Below are 9,474 nucleotides of genomic sequence, written 5' to 3'. Positions count from 1 at the left end.
CTTGAGTGACGCCACAATGCCGCGTGGACAACCAGGAACGTAATCCCGCTCATCGGCTAGATTACGGAGGAGGGAGAGTGCTGCCAAATTGAAGTAGCCGAGGCAAGCCGCTTGAGTGACGCACATTCAGATGTAGACGCCGCTGCCTGACTGCCGAGCAGATTGGACGGGATTATGAAAGATCAGAGTTCACCCGGGTTTGGAAAGAGAGTACTCTGTTTGCACCATTGGTGGAAAGTAACTAAGTACGTTTACTCAAGTACTGTGCTTAAGTATAATTTTGTGGAACAGTACTTTTACTTTACTTGAGTATTTAATTTTTTTGACTCTTTATACTCTCAGAGGCAAATATTTTACTTTTTACTCCACTGGAATTATTTGACAACTTCAGTTACAAGTTACATTGTTATTAGAAAACATTCATTAATCAATTAGGCCCCACTTTATACTTTTCAACAATAGATGATCGGTTTGCACCATTGGTGGAAAGTAACTAAGTACATTTACTCAAGTACTGTGCTTAAGTATAATTTTGTGGAACAGTACTTTTACTTTACTTGAGTATTTAATTTTTTTTACTCTTTATACTCAGAGGCAAATATTTTACTTTTTACTCCACTGGAATCATTTGACAACTTCAGTTACAAGTTACATTGTTGAAAACATTCATTAATCAATTAGGCCCCACTTTATACTTTTCAACAATAGATGATATAAACTCACGTGTTGTGGCAGGGTTGGCAAGTTTCGGCTATTTTGAAAAGGGTTGACAACTTTTGAAAAACATTGTTAAGTCATTCATAATGACTACTTTATGCCAATGCTTTTGAAGTTTTACTTAAGTAAGTACATAGTATTTCTACATTGCGGTATGTATGCTACTTTTACTTTCTGTGAGTGAAAATACGAGTAGGCTAGTTCTTCCAAATTCCAATAGTGGTTGACACTGGTTGGCAATAAACATGTATGTTCTTAGGGAAATCATTAAGAACCTTTTCACTGAGAGACATTTAGAAACTGTTAACAGTTTTTCTAGGAAAGTTTTTCTAGGAAGGTACAAGTGAACTGATTGTAAATGTTGATTGTGCCTTAGTAGTGATAGGACTTTTGGGATATGGTCATTCTCAGATCTCATACTAATGCTCCAGTAAATACAGTATATGACTCAATATAGTCAAGCCAGACCGCTATTATCAATTTATATTTGCTTGTTGAATATATATTACGGTAGGCTATAGTATTGGTGTACTAGAATACGATATGTCCTCCCTAAAAATGTAATAAAATTGAAGCATAATGAGGAGAACAGAACTGTAAAGTTGATGAGAGAGAGAAAAGAAAGCCTGTTGTGATTATAAGTAGAATTGTAAGGCCTCACTCAGACCTTTACTGCATTGCTGTATGCTTGTTGGATGAATGTTGTGTAGTGTCATGGCCGCCCCAATGCATTTCCAATGGAAGTCACATGGTTTGTAGTCCACATTTGGGACTACAAGCTGTTGTATGGCTTTCGGCTGTGTTTCGACTGCGCCCCCCCCCCCCCTCATACAACACAAATGTTGTGTCAAAGTGACTCCCATTGGACACTACACAACATTCATCCAACAAGCATACAGCAATGCAGTAAAGGTCTGAGTGAGGCCTAAGGATGTCAGACCCTGTCACATCAGGCCTCACAGCACTGAATGGCAGGGCTGTGTCACAGGCCCTGCTATGGTACTACCAGCCCTGTCCCAGGGATGTAAGGGCCGCCTGGCAAGGCTGAGAGTGACAGGGCTGTGAAAGGCCCTGTCGTGACTCGTGATACTGACCATGATACTGACCATGATACTGACCATACTAACCATGATACTGACCATGATACTGACCATGATACTGACCATACTAACCATGATACTGACCATACTAACCATGATACTGACCATACTAACCATGATACTGACCATACTAACCATGATACTGACATGATGCTGACCATGATACTGACCGTGATACTGACATGATACTGACCATATTAACCATGATACTGACCATGATACTGACCGTGATACTGACATGATACTGACCATATTAACCATGATACTGACCATGATACTGACCATACTAACCATGATACTGACATGATGCTGACATGATACTGACCATGATACTGACCATACTAACCATGATACTGACCATACTAACCATGATACTGACCATGATACTGACCATACTAACCATGATACTGACCATACTAACCATGATACTGACCATGATACTGACCATACTAACCATGATACTGACATGATACTGACCATACTAACCATGATACTGACCATACTAACCATGATACTGACCATACTAACCATGATACTGACCATGATACTGACCATACTAACCATGATACTGACCATACTAACCATGACACTGACATGATGCTGACATGATACTGACGATGTTACACCAAGTTTTGGGGTTCAAGACCACCATTAGGCACCATTTTGGGACGTGCAGAGGGAATTTGAAAAGGGCACCTTCATTTACATTTACAGATTTAGAGGAATATCTCATTTTAAACACTATAGGAATCTTGGATTATAGCCTACTGAGAAAAAGAAAACAAATAAGTCCACAAATGTAACTATATTCATACAACACTGGTCAAGAAGAGCCACAACAACCCCCCAGCCTGCCCAAACAATCCATGGCATAGCATAAAGTTATACTAGATTTGATGGGGCTGTTATGTTGTTGATGTGCAAAAAAACAAAGTTTAAAATACAATATTCGATCTTCAAGCGCTCAAAAAAAACAAAAACAAATTAGACTAAAGGCCTTTTCAGACTGGGACGTCTGAAAAGGCCGTACCGGACGTGCCTTAGTAATTCATTTTCAATGAGAGGCTTGCGTTTATTTTGGACACGCAGAGAAGTTGAGAGGCCACATTAGTGGGCGACTAGACCAGGATTGTTCTCATGCTACGCATCCCGCACCCCTCATGAGCTGCTGTGACACCTGTGAATACACTTTATGGCCCAAAAGGCCTATATGTATTCATAAGGGCTTGCCTAGGTCATCATCATTCAGTTTTTTTGTTCTTTTTATTGGTCTTAACAGGGACACACCCACGCATACTGCACACAACACCTCAAACATGGACACTAGAAGAGTGGTCCTCCAACATTTTCATGTCTAGGCCCCGAGATTGATGTATATGGCCACAGACCCGTAGCTGAAAAGATGTACCAGGGACCCGAATGAAGGAAGATTTGTATTAATTTTCTTTTCATCAAACTTGTAGATCAGCCATTTTAGTAACAGATCTAAACTAAAGGCATTTTTTGTTTGAGATCTTCAAAAATAGCAGATCTACAACCTCATAGCATATCACATAACGCGCTATGAGCTTGCATATCTGCACATTTTTCAAGTCCAATAACCCTCAATTGAGAACCACTGCTGTAGAAAGTAAAGCACTCGATCTGACAGAGAATCTTTTAGTTTGAGATCTTCAAAAATAGCAGATCTACTGCCTCATAGCACGTCACATAACATGCTATGAGCTTGTATTTGTATATCTCCTTTTTTTTAAAGTCCAATAACACCGACTTTGAGATCCACTGCTCTAGAAACTAAAACACCACTGGACTTGACAGAGAACCTGTCACCTCAACTCAAACTCAAGGAAAGACAAGGTGTTCACTTGCACACGACTCAGTTTTTATAGTGTCTTGAGCTCGTTAGCAAACCTAGTTCATCTGGTCCTCACAGGTGATGACACTCAGGCTCACCAAGGCTTCAGGGAGAAGAGAACTCTACTCCTTTAGGTGACAACTGGGAGGGAATATTTGATGTCCCGGGACACGGACATTTGTCTGTGGCAAGACTTGGCCTTGTCTGTGGCAAATTAAAGATTATTTATTTTGCATAACATCATCATGTTTTGATCATAAAATCCAATTACTGAATGTCAGTCTGTAGGTTTTCTTCAGCATATGAATGCCACGGATTTAATATGACACCATGACACTTTATTATAATAATAATAATAATAATAATAATAATAATAACTAGAAAATACTGTTCCTGAAGTTGAGCTTATAGGTCTAGAATAGATAGTAAAATCCCTTAGATAACTAATAGAACTTGGTATCGAGTGGGGTGAGGGCTTGAGTAGCTCCCTACTCGATGATGATGTATTGACCCACATGACGTCCCTCTGTCTTCTTATTCCTAATTAGCCCTTCACTAAATCCCACCCCAAAAAGCGATTGTCCAATGCCAATCCAAATAGTTTAGCAACGGTTGCTATGCAGGTCAAGCTTTCTTCGCTGCTAACGTGCCTATTGGACAAGGATGGGTTGGGGAGGGACTTAGTGAAGGGCTAATTGACCCACATGACGTCACAGCCCAGCAGGGAAACGGGCCCGGGAATAAAGATGTACGATGACGTCACAGCCCAACAGGAAAACGGCCAGGGCGGGAATAAAGAAAATTAGCAGTTGTATGCTACTTGTATTAATCATTTGCTTGATTATCTAGAAGTGACTGCCAATCAGAAATGTTGTGATCAATCAAAATTCATTAGCAAATTGTGAAATTACAGTGACGAGAGAGAGAGAGAGAGAGAGAGAGAGAGAGAGAGAGTGGGGGGGTGCTTACTTCAACTTGAAGTTCAAAGGGATCATTAAGAGCTCCGGCTGAGCATGCACAATGTAAAGGGCACTTTTGGACAGGCAAAAGGGCAGGGGCTCTAGCCCCCTTTGATATATGTGTGCACGTGCTGTAGGCTACAATATTGTCCCTTGAAGACTACCTTTTAGATTATTCTGCCATCGACCGGCAACACAATAAGGATTTGGTGTGCATAGCATCCTCTTGCACAGTAACTGACATGATGCTGTTGACATGATGCTTACAAATCTAGCCAATGTCCCAGGATCATCTAACCTGACTCCGCCAGAGGGGGGAACCCAGTGTACTCTCTGCTGCCCCATCTGGCGGAGGTTAACGTCAGGTTAATGATCATCATCCCAATAACAAAAGTGTTAGAGCAAGTGTGAAAAAATTAAACAGAAGATAAACCGGTCGGCATACTAATCAGGAGGAGAGAGAACTCCACAAAGATTGGATGGTATTCATTCATATCCCAAATGTATGTTATGTTTACTACTGGAATATATAGATATTTAAACATATTTTAAACTTTAACATTCCACTCATGTGCATGACTTTAATGATCCACTTACACAGTCAAATCCTAAGTCTTAATTTAACTTTGAGAGTGTATGGAACCAAATGGACCCAAATAGATAAATCACCTCTGAGGATTGTGTACTAAGTATAGAATGTTATATGAGTGTACAGTAGGCCTATACATTTACGTTTGGTATACATTTTGGATTTATATGGATGCTTTGTTGTAGACAATATAGTCTACACTCTACAACAAAGTCAACGGAGACATATATATAGGAGAACCTAGTGACAATGAATGATCTACAACTGAACTGTTAAATTAATATTTTACATTTATAGCATTTGTTTTCATTTGGTGGTTGTACACAGTTGATTGCGATTGTGAATTCCTATAAATGCCATATCCAAAAAACAGCACTGATATTATATAGTAAATGTAGTAATATAGTAATGGCTGTAGTATAATTACAAGGCATGGCATGTGAGATTCTGAGATACCCATTACCACCAGCAGGGGGCATCAACGTTCCATTTACCACATGAGTGCACTGCTCACACAACAGTTTTGATTAAGTTTTTGGCATATGTGAGAACCAATTGAATTGAGAGCCATGGTTTATTAATAAAACAAACACACCTGGTCTAATTGGCATTTGAAAAGGCAGCATATTATACCTTGGCAATACACAAGGTCATCCCCTGCAGCAGTCCATTACAATGCATTCTTCTGCCTAATCGTTTTCTTTTCAAACGAAGGAATTTTAAGGGACTGACGGTGACCATTCTAACATGTTCAGAGCTGCCTATATCTTGAATGGACATGAATGAGAAATACAGGGAACAATTATGCACATTCCAACTCACACCCACACTAGTCTCCCACAGGCGTGTCTTTGAGGGCAATTATTAGCCACTTAAGACCTATTATAAATTAGTCATAGGTATGAATTAGCCGAGCTATGCAAATCTTACAAAACACATGAATGACAAAATGACATGTTGTACAAAATAGGGACCCAAGGTTGTTGTTTTTTCCCTCAAAGACCCCCTGTGTGTGTGTGTGTGTGTGTGTGTGTGTGTGTGTGTGTGTGTGTGTGTGTGTGTGTGTGTGTGTGCGTGCGTGTGTGTGCGCGTGCGTGCGTGCGTGCGATAACCTAGCCTACAGTTTTTAAAAAAACATTCTGTTGTTATCTTGGATGTGAACTTGAAGTGGACTAATGTATGACAGGTGAATCTATGGCCTTTTCTGTTATTGAAAAGGTTCATCCAAAAAACAAATTTTTTTATACAATTTCCTGGATAATAAAAGACCATGAATTAAGACATTAGTTCAAAATGAGTTCAATGCCACGTTGATTACACTTTGCATTGCCTGCTGATAACAAAAAGAACAAAAAACAAAAACAAGCTGAAGGTAGCCCAAGTTTAACCCAAGAGAACACATAGTCCAAACTATTGTGACAGGTGAACTGGCTTGCTGCTGATTTTTAAACCTTCAAAACGATAGGCTACTTATTGTAGACTAGTCATTGGTTAGACATGGGTTAAGCCTTAACCCATGTCTAACCAATGACTAGTCTACAATAAGTAGCTGGTTTACAAATTTCATCCAGTCAGGAGAGAACCCCACAGAGGTTATTTATAAGCTTGTGTTCCAGTTCCAATTTTGTCTGCTCATTCACTATCACTTCCAATTTCACTTGTTTACCCTGCATGTGTTCTCTCTTGATGGGATGAAATTGGTATTGTGACCTTGAATTTGTATTTTTGGTTTAAAGAGCTGGGGAGATGGGGAAACTCCTGTTATTGAACAAACAGCAAGGACTGCTATGGCAATATCGCTATTTAACATTTATTGAATTGGAAAATATCAATAGCACCTTTAAACACAGGAAATGTGATTTGTGATCATTACATTAAAACTAAATTCAACATAAGAAGCTATAAATGTGAAACTATAAACAATTCTGTAAACCGTTAAGGTTAGGTTTAGGTGTTTTAACAACTACTAGGTGTGCTGCCCCGTGGGAGGTTAGGTTTAGGGTGAGGGTTTGAGATTGGTTGTAGTTGTAGGACTAATGACTGGTCTAACCTGCGCAATGACTAGCCTAAACCAAAAACTGTCTAAACTAAGTAGGCTACTGCACCCTTTAAAACTGGGTATTTTCATTTAATTAGAAACCTCCTTCAATATGAATTATACTACAACATATTGTAGCTGGGGATGAATCGAATTAAATTAATTCCAAATTAAATTAATTCTGTTCTAGTTTTAAGAAACATATTCAAAATTGTGTCATTTTAAGTAAAACATCAGAGAATGCATGAATTTGTAGCCTACTCCATGGAATATGTTTTGATTTGTGTGAGCTGAATTGCCCGCCAAGTCTACAGGACTGCAATAGAAAATAGAAATATCTAACTAATGTGACTTTATTGCTATATTCTGATAGATTAAGTGCATGTGCATTTTTAGCCAGTTGAACCCATATAGGCTACTGTATATTTGTTTGAACAGATTCCCCCAGGGTATATCTACAGTCTACACTACTATAGACCATTTGAGGCCATGTTTCCATCAGAGTTTTATCGTTTTCAGTAAAGCAATGTCCTGCTGCCTCTTGCAGGGGTGGCGGTGGCTCAGGGGTAGAGTGCCTGGATGGCAACCGTAAGGTTGCCAGTTCGAACCCGGGCTCCCCCAGAGTTACTGTCAAAGTGTCCTTGAGCAAGACACTGAACCCCTAATTGCTCCCGATGTGCTAGTTGGTGCCTTGCATGGTTTCCGCTGCCATCGGTGTATGAATGTGTGTGTGAATGGGTGAATGTAATGCACAATCTCTGTAAAGTGCCTTGGATAAAGGCACTATATAAATGCACCATTTACCATTTACCATTTTGCATTATGTGCTAATTCAAAACAGGTGGTATACAGGGCAGTTGAGTGATATCTAACGAGCACTTCCAAACTCCAGCACTTAGAAAAAGAATCACCTGCAAGGACACAAAGTAGACATGTATACAGTGAATTTTTATGAAACAAACACTTTGAGGATAGAAAGAGCATAATTCAAGCTTTCCGTACAGCTGCAATGTTGGTGAGTTTGACGTTGTTTAATACAATCAGATAGGACTTTTCTGTTTGGATGAATGGGCTGCCATTGGAAGTTGCACCTACAGTTGGAGGCCATCGATATTGTCCTTTTCTTTTCGCTGAGGTTTGCGTGATCTGCGCAAAAGGACAGTTAACCCATTTTGGGCGGGAACCCCTTTTGGTGTTTTAAACATTACGTTATAATTTAGCTATTGAAAAATAGCAGATCTACAAGCTCATAGCGCGCCACCGAGTGGCGCGCTACGAGCTTGTAGGTCTGCTATTTTTGAAAAATCGTGAAAATATTTATTTCAGAAAACTGGAGGATTTAGAAGGATTTTTTTTTAATTTTGAGGTCAGGCCTAAATGGGTCAAATGATAAGAGACAATATCGGTGGCACCCAACTGTAGGTAGCACCTATATGGTAAGATGGCCGCAGTCTGCATATGGAGAATAGGCTAGTGTTCACACTTTCTGGTCCAGATCATCATTGGATATGGAGCCGTGAAGGTACCAAGGTTACCTGAGTTATAACTTCAAAGAAACAAAGTGTAAACTTTGTACCGTATAGTTAAGTGAAATAAAAAGTACAAAGCTATATCGGGAAGTATAGGCCTATAACTACAGTACTTCCCTGTGTTACTGGAAGAATTACTGTTGTCAAGTAAACATCTGCGTCACGCCTTGTGAGTTCATGTGAGGGCGGTTACATTTGCCCCGAGCCGCCAGAGGCCTACAGTACATATACATGCCCCAGCCTGCCACAGCCTCTCGTTCACCTCAGCCTGCCTGCCTGGCTGCCCCCTCACATTCCCTCCCCGCCCCCCCCCCCCCCCCCCCACACACACACAGCAAACTCACACTGTCACACACGGGCGATGAATGGAGCAGAGGAGGCGAAAGGCTGCCAGCAGAAAAGTAGGCCTGGCTGAGCCTAGCCTACTTTTCCTGGAAGACCAGGGCCTGTCCATTGTTCTCTAACCACAGGGTGTCTTTATTGAACTGTTTGCCTGCCCCTCTCTGACCAATTATACCAGATTTATATTTACAGCTTACATTTTAATAGCCGATCGCCAAGCTCACAACATGTCGAATGGTGAAGCATTGGGAGCTTGTAGATCTACTATTTTTGAGGAAAATAATGGTTACAAAATTATGTATTCATTCTTCTATGTTTTGACCCTGCCCAAAAAATAGGGATGCC

Source organism: Electrona antarctica (assembly GCF_951216825.1).
Source record: "Electrona antarctica genome assembly, chromosome: 12".
Classification (NCBI taxonomy): domain Eukaryota; kingdom Metazoa; phylum Chordata; class Actinopteri; order Myctophiformes; family Myctophidae; genus Electrona; species Electrona antarctica.
This window is presented reverse-complemented; position numbering follows the sequence as displayed.